Genomic DNA, 14,184 nt, shown 5'->3' with positions numbered 1-14,184 from the left:
GCGTTTCTGCTGCAGAAAAATCTGCTGCAGTTCTGCACTAAATCTACATCGTGTGCACATACCCTAATAGGGGTGCCCAAACTTTTTCATATAACTGTACCTTCTCGGGGTAACCATGTGGTCAACAAAGTGTTGTTGGAAGGCTTTGACTGCCATCTTCCGCTGTCTGGTCCTTGACAGGCACGACTACCAGGAATCTGGAGTAATGGTCCACAATGGTTAGAGCATAGACAAAGCCAGACCGGCTTGGAGTTAGCTTCATGTGGTCTAAAGAAACCAGTTCAAGTGGCTGTTTGGTGACTATGGGCTGCAGGGGAGCCCTCTGGCTGTCACGGTCCTTTCTGCACAGGTTGCATTGTCCACACTCTCGGCACCACTGTTCAATGGCTTTTCTCATGCCAATCCAGTAGAACCTTCCACGGAGTAGGATCTCTAACTTCTTCCATCCGAAGTGTCCTGCTCCATCGTGGTACGCTTCCAGAATCATTGGTGCATCTTGTCTCTGGACTACTATCTGCCAGACCAACTCGTGAGTGCGAGGGTCAATATTCCTCTGGCACAGCTTACCGTCGTAGATAAACAATTTGCCCTTCTCCTTCCACAGCTGTTGAGTCTCTTGTGGAGCGTCTGGACCAGGGTGTGAAACGGCTTGTGTCAGCAGCTCTTTGACTAGACAGACCGCAGGGTCACTGTGTCTCTGCCCATCCATGGTGGGGCAATGGGTTCAGCGTGGCTTCATGCTTGTTATTCCTCTTGTTCTTCACATAATGGGAATACTGAGTCACCCCGGGGCGATGGAAGGCTGGTAACTCAATCTCTTCGAGTGCTTCCGGATCTTCCTCCACCTCGGGTAAGTTGGGCATCCTGGACAGCGCATCGGCATTTGCATTCTTGTGCCCTGCACGGTACGTGATGGTGAATTCATAGTTGGACAACCGGGCCATCCATCGCTGCTCCAAGGCACCTAGTTTTGCCGTCTCCAGGTGTGTCAGCGGATTGTTGTCCGTGAAAACTGTGAATCTAGCTGAGGCCAGGTAGTGTTTAAAGTGCTCTGCTACCGCCCAGACTATGGCGAGAAACTCCAGTTTTCAGGGTTCCTTTCAGTGGGATGAAGCTTCCTGCTGGTGTAGGCAATTACACTTTCTTTGCCTTTCTGCACCTGGGACAACACTGCTCCCAATCCCACTTTGCTGGCATCCGTGTACAGCACAAACGGTTGGTCGTAGTCAGGGTAGGCCAACTTCAACTGAGTGAAGGATCCTTCCAGACTGTCGTTTCACTCAAACGGAGGGCCCTTGCTCTTGGTCTTCTTCGATTGGCCCACTAACAGGTCTTGCAGGGGTGTGGCTATCTTCGTGAAGTCTTTAATGAACCTTCGGTAGTAGCCTACCAAGCCAAGGAACTGGCAGATTTCGTGGATGTTGCTGGGTCTCGGCCAATCCCTGATCACGGTGACCTTGTCAGGGTTTGGTGCCACTCCTTCAGAGCTTACCACATGGCCCAGGTACTGTACTTTGGGCTTTAACAGGTGACATTTAGATGGTTTTACCTTCAGGCCAAAGTTATACAGATTCAAACACCTCAGCCAAGTGTTTCAGGTGGTCTTCATATGTCTTGGAGAAGACAATGACATCATCCAGGTACAACAGGACGGTTTCAAAATTCTTGTGCCCGAGACAGCACTCCATCATCCTTTGGAATGTTCCTGATGCGTTGCACAGTCCGAACGGCATGTAGTTGAATTCAGAGAGGCCCATCAGTGTCGTGAAGGTGGTCTTTTCTTTATCTGCCTATGCCACAGGAACCTGCCAATACCCACTAGTGAGATCTAAGGTGGAGAATTAGTTAGCAGATTTTAAAGCAGCTAATGACTCTTCTATTCTGGGCACAGTTCCTTTTTCCATATCTGGCCAGGATTTTACCCCTCTTAGGGCCGCGCCAATCAGTTGGGCAGTTAAGATGCTGACCTACTGATGCTTGGCCAGGGGATATACCTCAAATAGGCTGCAGAGCCCTTCCTTAAAGTCACTTAATGTATGGGACTCCCTGGGATATTGTGGAAGCCAGGCAGCTCCAGGAATATAGGGCATAGACAGCGGCATTATGTAGCTGCGGCCGGGGTCTGGCTGGCTTGTAAGAGCTGCGGGCCCTGCAGGGCCTAATGGCAGTATGGGGCCTGCGGCTGCATGCACTGCGGGGCCTGGGGGTACCATGGGGCCTTCAGGTGCGTCTGCCGCCAATCCTTCGCCCAGGTCAGACATGGCTTTTCCTGCTTGCTAACCTTGTAGAAGTCGGCATCTCTCCTCCGGAGTCTGCAGCGGTTCCTACGGTGCGTGGTCTGCAGCGGTTCCTCTGTGTGCAGTTGGGCGCTGCTTCCGGTCCTCCGTCCAGCGCTTTGCGGCGTCCTCACTTGCGGCGTTGCTGCACGGCGTCTTCACTTCCGGCTTTGACGTATGGCGTCTCCACTTGCGGCTCCTCCTGGCAGCGCGGCACCCAGTTACTTCTTCACGTTCTTTTGGATTGCTCCGCCCATGAAGGTACGCCCCTTCTTCCCCTCATGCTCCACGTGGCGCGGCAATGGCGGTTTGTAAGCAAACTGTCACAGTCTCTGGCACACAGTACCTGGCGATGCCAGGGCACGAAATCCTGTTCGTTATGCCAAAGTTAAGTCGCCTACTAGGGCAATGGGGATACTCGGTAATGGGTCCGGTCGCTCTTAAAGGGGATGTCACAGTGGCTGAGACCCAGTCTGTGGCCCTGGGACTCAACAAAAAGGGGAAAGTCTTTAAAGGGTTTAATAAAGTCTATTCGTGACACCACCTGTGGCTCTCGGTCAAAGGAAACAATGCTGCTTAAAGGGGTCCTCTGGGGTGATGGTGTTGCAGCAAGATGGTGACGCTTCCCACAGGTGAAGCGGGGTCCCCAGGGCTCCCAAGGTGTATGGCAGGGATGGTGGGTTGCTGGTAAATAATGGGAGACACAGGGTTGCAGTCTTTACCTGGTTTACTGGAGTTATAATAGGCCTCAGTCCAGGGTACCGGCAACAGGTACAGAAGGAGTCCAGGCAGCCCGGAAACAAGTAGTAATCTCCCTTGGCAGGCCAGGTTGGGAGCCTTCCTCTATGCGCTGGGTTTCTGGTACCTTGCTACCTGTGGTTTGCTGGCTAAGTACTCCTTTCTCTCTCCTGTCCTGGGAGAGAACCTGCACAGTAGGCAGCTTGAGCTGTTCTCTTGGGGTCTTTTACTCGGTGACTCCAGGCTCTAACTGCTGCTTTACCTCAGGTATGGTATGGGCAATATACTTGTAGTCCTATGCATTCCGGCTCTGCTGTGGACCTTACAGCTATCCACAACCTCGGGCTCCCAGTGGCCGGTTTCCATGCTCTGGCTCACAGGAGACCAAATTGCAGCCTCCCTTAGCTCCTAATCACTCCTCTCCCTTCACTGTCTGCTCCAGACTGAACTGACTCCTCCTCCAGACCAGGATCTTTATTGAGGAAGTTCCCCTAAAACAGGGTTTTGAGCTCCCCCTTCTGGCCTGGAGTTAGAATATGTTGTGCATAAGATTTACCTGCCAAAGTGATCCTACTTGTCTCCAGGGATGGCACTACCCTCCCCGAGAGGAAGGCAGCATCACTGTGGTACCCGAACTCCTGGAGTGCCACAGGTACTCTTTGGTGGGGGAAGCAGAGCGTGCCGCTCACCGCACTGCGTACTGCTTTCTGTGCTGCCCTCCGCACTGCTCTGCGGTGGTGCCAGACTCCCCTGCTTTGCGTGCTTTTTCCTCTTATGCCTCTGACGCTGTGCACCCTTTTTAGGCTCTCCCCGCCCCCCTTCATCAGGAGGAAGGTCCAGCTAACTCAGGCTTCCCTCCGACAGCAGGGGAAGGTCTGCCCCCTTCAAGCTTCCTCCTGGGAACAGAGGATGCAGCCTTTCTAGTTCCGGACCCGGTATGCAGGTTCCCGTGGTCCGGTCGACCTCCTTACAGCTCTGCCTTCTTTTGATTAGGCATCGTCATAGAGGGGAAAAGGTGAATGTCTGCAGAGGAAAATCTCTGCTAATGTCATTTTGGTTGAAGGATAAATTAGCATACTAAGCGCTCTAAACTTTAGGAGTCAGTATGATTGGGCAGTAAAATAGCAAGTGTAGGGCAGCACCTCATCGCAAATAAATTGATATTGAGGTAGAGGTTGCAAGTATGCCATAAATAGGATTATCCCAATCCTCCATTAGATCCAAAGGTGAAGAGAGTGACAAAGGCATCCACGGTAGCAAAAAGTGTCTTCTTCTTTACCTTACAAGAGCTTGCATTATATTATGATTGGGTAATGTCATACAGAGAAAAAGTTAACGCCCAAAAGAAGAATTTCTGTCAACACTCCCTTGTTAAATAGGAAATTAGCATATTAGATGTCCTAACCTTTTAAAGCCAATATGTCCGCAATGGAGAATAGAAATAAAAAATAGAAAAATCTAAGTTTTATTCAGCTTTTCAGATACTTTATCATGATGTGGCCAGTTTAACATGCAAAAACTGGTGAGTAGTTCTCTTTAAATATTAGCCAATTTAAATAGCACTTGCTTGGATAAATGAATCTATTGATCTTGTCTATTGAAGGTGTCTACTCAGGCTCGAGGGTCACTAAAGATGACAGCAGAAGAAATCAATAGAAGTAGTGACAATAATAGTCCCTTTTCCATTTCTATCATGGACATTTCAACAAAGACTGAAAACTATGAAGGAATGAATGACAAAAGCATGAACAATCACCCAATACAGGAGACAATCGTGGATGAATATTGCAGAGAGGGTGCACAAAGACAACAGGAAAGATATGAAGAAAAAGTAGAGAGTAGTGAAGTGATGTTCTCCATATCGAGAAACCTTGCTATAATCCAAAATAATCCAAACCAAGGAGAACACTGTCACATGCAGACAGACACACAGCTAGAGATTTCTACCCATTCTGTGGAGACTTCATATCAAACAGGAAACTTAGAAATTGCCCAGATGCAATTTGAGAATCAAGCTCAAATATTCCAAGAAGAGATGACTACGGAAGGACAGGTAGGAGGAACCTTCTAGGATAGAGAAAGTAAGATTAGTTCTATGTACCAGGGCATCACAGGGAATCAGTAAATAAGTATAGATTGTTGTTTTTTTCTTGTCATTTTTATACTATGCTAGGACTTTTTATTTTTAAAGGGTGCCCAATATTAAATTTCATAGTACACATTTTTTTTTGTTAATTGAAAGGTATGCCACACACTTATAATGTCCCAAGGCATCCAGTTAAAACAGGTAAAGAATTATTCTAAACTGGACAAGTTATCACCTTTCCATCAGATAGGTCATAACCTTGCTGATCACTGGGGGCCCAACTGCTGGGACCCCGGTTGGACCCATTGGCCACACATTCATTCATTGTCTATGGGACAAATGTCATTGAACAGCACTAAGCAATTTCTGTTAGTCCCATAAACCATGTAGGGAGTTTATTTCAAAACAACATTTTCAGGATCGATGGGAGACCACCAGCGATCAGTAAGAGATCACCTATATTGTGCATATTTGACAACTTACCCAGTTGAGAATAGCCAATTAATTGCTAAGAAAAACACTTCTACATTTTAAAGGAGCCATCACCTTATAATACAGTATATTATGGAATCTTCAAACAGACATTTAAAAAAAAAAAATAGGAAATTATAATTTTTAAAATATACTATTGATTTTTTTCCAGTCAATAAAACATCGAGGGATGGATACTCCTCTTACACCTGTGTCCATAATAGGCATAGACCACACTATGTCGCCAGAGGGGGTCTCAAGCACTTCATATTGCTTAAAAGTGAGTCATACGCAGGTAACTGATGATCTACTGGCCAAATTGAGATCCATTGTGATGAGTAAAATTAAGGTAAATCATTGAAATTTTTAGGGCCCAATTTACACATTTGTTTGTTTTTAACTCTATTTATGATAATAGAAAAAATTGGAGTCCGGCTCAACAGGACAGGATTTTCCTTTTCTTTTCTTTTTCAAAGGAAAATATAGTGCATACAAATGAAAAATTTACATGGTCGACATGACTTAGTCGACGTGTTTCGACTGCCCTAAGCAGTCTTACTCATGACTAATGGTCAAATAACATGAAGTCATTTATATATATATATTTTACAAGGTATAACACAGATGTTCTTAATTTACTTAACAATTAGGTGTTACTCATAGCAAGTAAAAAATAATCGAATGACATTACAAAACTGCACATTACTAGTGTCCATGAATTTTTCCACAGTGCAAGTGAAAAAATGATATATGAATAAAATCACACACCAAACACATGCAAAAAATGTAGAAATAAGAAAAATTAATTAAATTATACACCAGAATAAAAAACAAAGTGTATTTAATAATAACATGGTATAAATATACCATGTTGAATGTGAATTCTTCCAAGTAAAATATTATTATAAAATTTGTATAAAAAATAATTCTGTGTAATTATAGTGTTTTAATTATTATTGCAATGTTTCTAATTCCTTATTTCAACATTATAAAGAAAAATTATAAACAGGTGAAGACTCAATACAAGTGTAATGTCCAGGCCGAATGTTCCCTGCTATCCTCCGCCACACGGTGTTCGCAACCGAAGGAATTATGACACATACCGGTCTCGGGGATAACAGTTGCTTTTACTTCAACAGGAACGGGAATTATAACTTGGAACAAATCAGGAACAGTCTCTCATGGGTAGTCCACGGGAATTACAGTTCACACTTAGACGCTGAAATGTGATTGGGGTCTGGAGCTTTTAAGAGCACTGGACAGTGTCTTTTGGTAGTTTACAGAAGGAGGTAGACACAGCAATTAGAGGTTACAGACCTGTACTTGGGGTTAACTCCACAGTGTGTCACGGCACGTGCACAAGTACTTAGGCTATATGCACACGCTGTGGGTTTCCTGCGGATCCGCAGCGTTTTTTACAGAAACGCTGCAGATCCGCAAGTGATTTACACTACCATGTAAATCAATGGAAAAAAAAAGCTGTGCTAATGGTGCGGAAAATTCCATGCGGAAACGGTGCGGATTAAAAGTAGCATGTCACTTCTATTTTGCGGATCTGCAGCGTTTTTGCACCCATTCCATTATAGAAACCCGCAGGGATAAAAAACGCAAGAAATCCACACAAAATCCGCAGTAAATCCACAGCAAATCCGCATAAAAAAACGCATCAAATCCGCACCTGCGTTTTCTGCCAAGAGATGCAGAATCCACACAAAAAATTCCACAGGCAATTCCGCAACGTGGGCACATAGCCTTATAGGTGAATGTAAAAACTGAGGTGAGTCCAGTCAGAAAGACTTTAGAATGATGTCACTTATAGGTAAATGTAAAAACTGAGGTGATTCCAGTCAGAAAGACTTTAGATAGATGTCTGTACAGGTTAGACCCAGGCTCTTAGGCCCGCAGGAGATCTTGTAGTGAAAACAGCCTTCATGTGTGTTCTGCTCTACCTGAAGGCATCCCTCAGACTAAAAAACATTCTAGAGTTGCCTTGAAAACAGCTCCTCCTATTGACCATGTCATAAGGAGCTGGCCAATAGGACACCGAATTCACATCTCAGATCTTTCAAATCAATAATTTTCAGTCATTGTACACTTTCACCATTAGATGGCACCATAACACAGCAAATGAGAAAAGCATTGTCTCTAAAATGGAGGTGACTAGAAATAGAGAATTACAGCTCACAAATGCAGGGAATAATGTAGAGGGGCAGTTAGAGAGTGAGCTGTAGTTTACAGAAGCTACTCACAATCCAGGATTACTTAAAGGGAAGGACACACTCTGGACTGGGTCACTACACAAGCATTTATACATAAATATGAATGCCTCTCAAAAGGAAAACATTTTTACAAGGCAACATGATTGAGGAACTTTTAATACACTCGCCGCAAATTGAAGAACCTTGCTGAAATTGGAACTTTTGCAAGTGTGGACAGGTGCCAAGTCCTGCTGGAGAATTAAATTTCCATCTCCAAAAAGCTTGTCGGCAGAGGGAAGCATGAAGTGCTCTAAAATCTCCAGGTAGAGGGCTGCACTGCCTTTGGTCTTGATAAAACACAGTGGCCCTATACCAGCAGATGACATGGCTTCCGAAACCATCACTGACTGTGGAAAATTCACACTAGACCTCAAGCAGCTTGGATTGTCTGTCTCTCCACTCTTCCTCCAGACTTAGGGACCTTGATTTCCAAGGTCTAGTGTGAAGTTTCCACAATCAATGATGGTTTGGGGAGCCATGTCATCTGCCGGTGTGGGTCCACTGTGTTTTATCAAGACCAAAGTCACTAGCACAGCCATCTACCAGGAAATTTTAGAGCACTTCAGGCTTCCCTTTGTCGACAAGCTTTTTGGAGATGGAAATCTAATTCTCCAGCAGGAACTGGCATCTGTCCACAATGCCAAAAGTACCAATACCTGGTTTAAAAACAACAGTATCAATGTGCTTGATTGGCCAGCAAACTCGTCTGACCTTAACCCTATAGAGAATCTATGGGGTGTTGTCAAGAGGAAGATGAGAGACACCAGACCCAACAATGCAGACGAGCTAAATGCTGCTATCAAAGCAACCTGGGCTTTTATAACACCTCAGCAGTGCCACAGGCTGATCGCCTCCACGCCACGCTGCATTGATGCAGTAATTGATGCAAAACAAGCCCCGACCAAGTATTGAGTGCATTTACTGAACATACATTTCAGGAGGCCAACATTTCAGATGTTAAAATTATTTTTTCAAGCTGGTGTTATAAAGTATTCTAATTTAATGAGATAATGACTTTTGGGTTTTCATTGGTTCTAAGCCATAATCATCAACAATAACAGAAAAATACACATTCTCAGATTTGGGTCTATGCCCTGCAGTTTCAAGCATCTGCTATAATATAAAGTGCTGCGGAACATGTTGGCTCTATATAAATAAAATTATTATTATTATTATCTGCTAAATGTCCCTCATTGCCACATCTCCTCCTGCCAGGGTATAAAACAATGGTAAATGAGTGTGGCTAGGGGCTATATGTTGTGTCCCTCTTTCTGTTGGGAGGTATGGTATGATTTATATATGCAGTCACATGAGCATGTCTTTGGTGTATTTCTCCTGCTTTTCTTCCTGCTATCTTGAATTCTCACTAGTTTACCCTTCTTCATCTCTGATTCTGGACACGATTTACAGTACAGACCAAAAATTTGGACACACCTTCTCATTTAAAGATTTTTCTGTATTTTCATGACTATGAAAGTTGAACATTCACACTGAAGGCATCAAAACTATGAATTAACACATGTGGAATTATATACTTAACAAAAAAGTGTGAAACAACTGAAATAATGTCATATTCTAGGTTCTTCAAAGTAGCCACCTTTTGCTTTGATGACTGCTTTGCACACTCTTGGCATTCTCTTGATGAGCTTCAAGAGGTAGTCACAGGCAATGGTCTTCCAACAATCTTGAAGGAGTTCCAGAAATGCTTAGCACTTGTTGGCTCTTTTGCCTTCACTCTGTGGTTCAGCTCACCCCAAAACATCTCAATTGGGTTCAGGTCTGGTGAATGTGGAGGCCAGGTCATCTGGCGTAGCACCACATCACTCTCCTTCCTGGTCAAGTAGCCCTTACACAGCCTGGAGGTGTGTTTGGGGTCATTGTCCTGTTGAAAAATAAATTATGGTCTAACTAAACGCAAACCGGATGGAATAGCATGCCGCTACAAGATGCTGTGGTAGCCATTCTGCTTCAGTATGCCTTCAATTTTGAATAAATCCCCAACAGTGTCACCAGCAAAGCACACCCACACCATCACACCTCCTCCTCCATGCTTCACAGTGGGAACCAGGCATGTAGAGTCCATCCGTTCACCTTTTCTGCGTCTTACAAAGACACGGTGGTTGAAACCAAAGATCTCAAATTTGAACTCATCAGACCAAAGCACAGATTTCCACTGGTCTATTGTCCATTCCTTGTATTCTTTAGCCCAAAGAAGTCTCTTCTGCTTGTTGCCTGTTCTTAGCAGTGGTTTCCTAGCAGCTATTTTACCATGAAGGCCTGCTGCACAAAGTCTCCTCTTAACAGTTGTAGAGATGTGTCTGCTGCTAGAACTCTGTGTAGCATTGACCTGGTATCTAATCTGAGCTGCTGTTAACCTACGATTTCTGAGGCTGGTGGCTCGGATAAACTTATCCTCAGAAGCAGAGGTGACTCTTGGTCTTCCTTTCCTGGGGCGGTCCTCATGTGAGCCAGTTTCTTTATAGTGCTTGATAGTTTTTGCCACTGCACTTGGGGACACTTTCAAAGTTTTCCCAATTTTTCGGACCAACAGACCTTCATTTCTTAAAGTAATGATGGCCACTCGTTTTTTCTTTACTTAGCTGCTTTTTTCTTGCCATAATACAAATTCTATCAGCTGTGTATCCACCAGACTTCTGCACAACACAACTGATGGTCCCAACACCATTTACAAGGCAAGAAATCCCACTTATTATACCTGACAGGGCACACCTGTGAAGTGTATACCATTCCCGGTGACTACCTCTTGAAGCTCATCAAGAGAATGCCAAGAGTGTGCAAAGCAGTCATAAAAGCAAAAGGTGGCTACTTTGAAGAACCTAGAATATAAGACATAATTACAGTTGTTTCACACTTTTTTGTTAAGTATATAATTCCACATGTGTTAATTCATAGTTCTGATGCCTTCAGTTTGAATGTACAATTTTCATAGTCATGAAAATACAGAAAAATATTGAAATGAAAAGGTGTGTCCAAACTTTTGGTCTGTACTGTATATCAAATCCTGGCCAGTTAGCGAACAGCAGAACAATGTCTCTGAAAATAATGACAGCACTAGCTTGTACCAGAAAGCAATTCCTGTGACATGAAATCTTGGAACTGTATTCCTTTACATGGTAATACTGTCAAATATAAACCCTGCGTCATCAAACAAATGTACTGCACAGAACTGTGCAAAACTACTTCTAAGCTATGGTGGCAATATTTTGGTGTGAATTCAGACACGTAATTTTAGAAGCTTAGAAAATCACTTTTAATAGTTATTTATGGATGTAAGGCTAGTTTCACATTTGCGTTTAAATCCGCAGTGTTTAATACGCATCCGCAAGGGGTGGAAAAAACGCATATAAACGCGTACAAACGCAGCGTTTTTTAGACGCATGCAGTACCGCATGCGGTAAAAAAACCGCAGCGTTTGTACGCGTTTATATGCGGTTTTTCCTGCGTTTGCGTTTTTTGTGCGCATGATGATAATACATCTATTATGGCCCACCTCATATCTTTATACTAAAGACACACTAAGCCGCAGTCTTTTTTTATAACTACTGGAGATATGATGTGGCCCAAAAATTAGGTGTGTGGCGAAGTTTCTTATTTGGCGCACGGTGTGTGTTGCCGGCGGCGATAGACACAATAAACCAAACATAATTGTGGCAAATCAAATTGTATTTATTTTTTTAGCAACCAAAAAAATTTATTTAACTGCGCCGGCTTGGGGTTGAGTGATGTAAACGGGGGGTGTGAAGCACTGAGGCCTGGCTAACCGTGGACGACGCAGAGGTGACAGGAGAAGGGGCAATGAAACTAGTGGGGTCTGGTAGTTCGGGGATAGGGCTTGACACATGAGAGGCTTGAGACGCACTGGAAGGGTAAGAAAAACCTAACATTACAGACACATTGGGAGGTGAAGGGGGAGGAATGCTAGGAGTTCTGTGTTTTTTTTTTTTGTTTTTTTTTAGTTTGACGGGTTCTGGAAGGTATTGGTGGGCTCATATGACGTGGCATGGTGGTGGGTGACCTGTCAGGGTCCGGCTGCACCGTGTCAGAGTCCATAGTGCTCGTAGAGCATGCAGCCATGCCAGAGTCCATAGTGCTCGTAGAGTGTGCAGCCATGCCAGAGTCCATAGCGCTTGTAGAGCGTGCAGCCATGCCAGAGTCCATAGTGCTCGTAGAGTGTGCAGCCATGCCAGAGTCCATTGTGCTCGTAGAGTGGGCAGCCATGCCAGAGTCCATAGTGCTCGTAGAGTGTGCAGCCATGCCAGAGTCCATTGTGCTCGTAGAGTGGGCAGCCATGCCAGAGTCCATAGTGCTCGTAGAGTGTGCAGCCATGCCAGAGTCCATTGTGCTCATAGAGTGGGCAGCCATGCCAGAGTCCATAGTGCTCGTAGAGTGTGCAGCCATGCCAGAGTCCATTGTGCTCGTAGAGTGGGCAGCCATGCCAGAGTCCATAGTGCTCGTAGAGTGTGCAGTCATGCCAGAGTCCATAGTGCTCGTAGAGTGTGCAGCCATGCCAGAGTCCATAGCGCTTGTAGAGCGTGCAGCCATGCCAGAGTCCATAGTGCTCGTAGAGTGTGCAGCCATGCCAGAGTCCATAGCGCTTGTAGAGCGTGCAGCCATGCCAGAGTCCATAGTGCTCGTAGAGTGTGCAGCCATGCCAGAGTCCATTGTGCTCGTAGAGTGGGCAGCCATGCCAGAGTCCATAGTGCTCGTAGAGTGTGCAGTCATGCCAGAGTCCATAGCGCTTGTGGAGCTTGCAGCCATGCCAGAGTCTATAGTGCTCGTAGAGTGTGCAGCCATGCCAGAGTCCATAGCGCTTGTAGAGCGTGCAGCCATGCCAGAGTCCATAGTGCTTGTAGAGCGGAAGGCCATGCCAGGGTCCATTGTGCTCATAGACCGGGCAGTCTTATCACAGTCCATAGTGCTCGTAGAACGGAAGGCCATGCCAGGGTCCATTGTGCTCGTAGAGTGGGCAGCCATGCCAGAGTCCATAGCGCTCATAGAAAGGAAGGCCATGCCAGGGTCCTGCTGCATCGTGGTGGTGGCGGTACGGAAGGCCATGCCAGGGCGTTGCTCCTCATCAGAAGAAGAAGACATTCTGATGCATGTAGAAAGAAAGAAATGCAAGAAATTAGCACATGTAGAGACAGAAAATAGAAAATAAAGGCATTGGCTAGGATATACTCACATTGTTCAGTGTCTTATTTTCCTCCAAGATGTAGCCTGTGTCTCGTCTGCTTCAGTGTCTGCTGAGTAGTGACCTGCAAATGTCCACTACCTCCCTTTATCACCTACTATGTGGGGGGTGGCTTATTAGTGTCTAGACATGTTTTTTTCAATTGAAACGCATGCGTTAACGAACACAACCAAACGCATGTGCTTCTGAACGCATGCGTTTATATTGATAGCAATGCGGTTTTTGGGCGCAAGCCTTGCGCAATTGACCGCATGCGTTTCCAGGCGGCAAATTGACGCCTCTAAAAATTACTACATGTTGCATTTCCGCGCCAAGCCGCAAACGACGAAACAACGCATGCGTCGTCAAACGCGGCAAAACGCGAACAATCACAAACGCATACATACCTAATGTTAAATATAGGAATACACAATGCATGCGGATATATGCTTTAGAAACGCTGCAGACACAAACGCAAATGTGAAACCAGCCTAATGTATTTTTTATCTTTTACCTGTCTTCCATATTAGGTATCTTCACAACATAATACATGTGAGCTACAGAAGATTAAGTTAGACACTGCTGAAAGTACACCTGTTCCAGGTGGAAACAATAATATAGACCCATTAAAACAAACTGATAATCAGCTGAATGAAGAAATTCACCCAGAAAATAAAAGAAAGGAGAAGGAGCAGATAGTTGATCCAGAAATGAAAGATCTAGGAGAGATGCAAACTCTGAGAAGTTATATAAGGAACGGAGTAATAAAAATGAAAAGAGAGGACGCAGAAGATACAGACGACGAAAAACAGAATAAAGAGAATAGAAAGGAACCAAATGAAAAAAATCAGGATCAGCTAAACAAGGCTGGGACAGCAACTACATCAGATATGTATCAGGGAATGGGATCAGGACTTACCAATCTACATCACTTGGTAAGCTTTGTTAATAGATTGCTGGATGAATAGAGCCATCAGTAACGGTTAATGTGGAATACAGAAGATGATATTGTATATTATTCATGTATATCACTCTGCACTGTGACATTATTGTAACTTTTCAGACTTGTGTGGTTACTTTGCTTCACTTTGGTAAGTATTCATGTGGTGTAATATCCATGTTGTATTATCCCTGAGCAGACACATGGCTATTTATTGTCCCTGC

Source organism: Ranitomeya imitator, chromosome 4 (assembly GCF_032444005.1).
Source record: "Ranitomeya imitator isolate aRanImi1 chromosome 4, aRanImi1.pri, whole genome shotgun sequence".
In the NCBI taxonomy this organism is placed as follows: domain Eukaryota; kingdom Metazoa; phylum Chordata; class Amphibia; order Anura; family Dendrobatidae; genus Ranitomeya; species Ranitomeya imitator.
The sequence above is the reverse complement of the archived record's forward strand: the minus strand, read 5'-3'. Positions refer to the sequence as shown.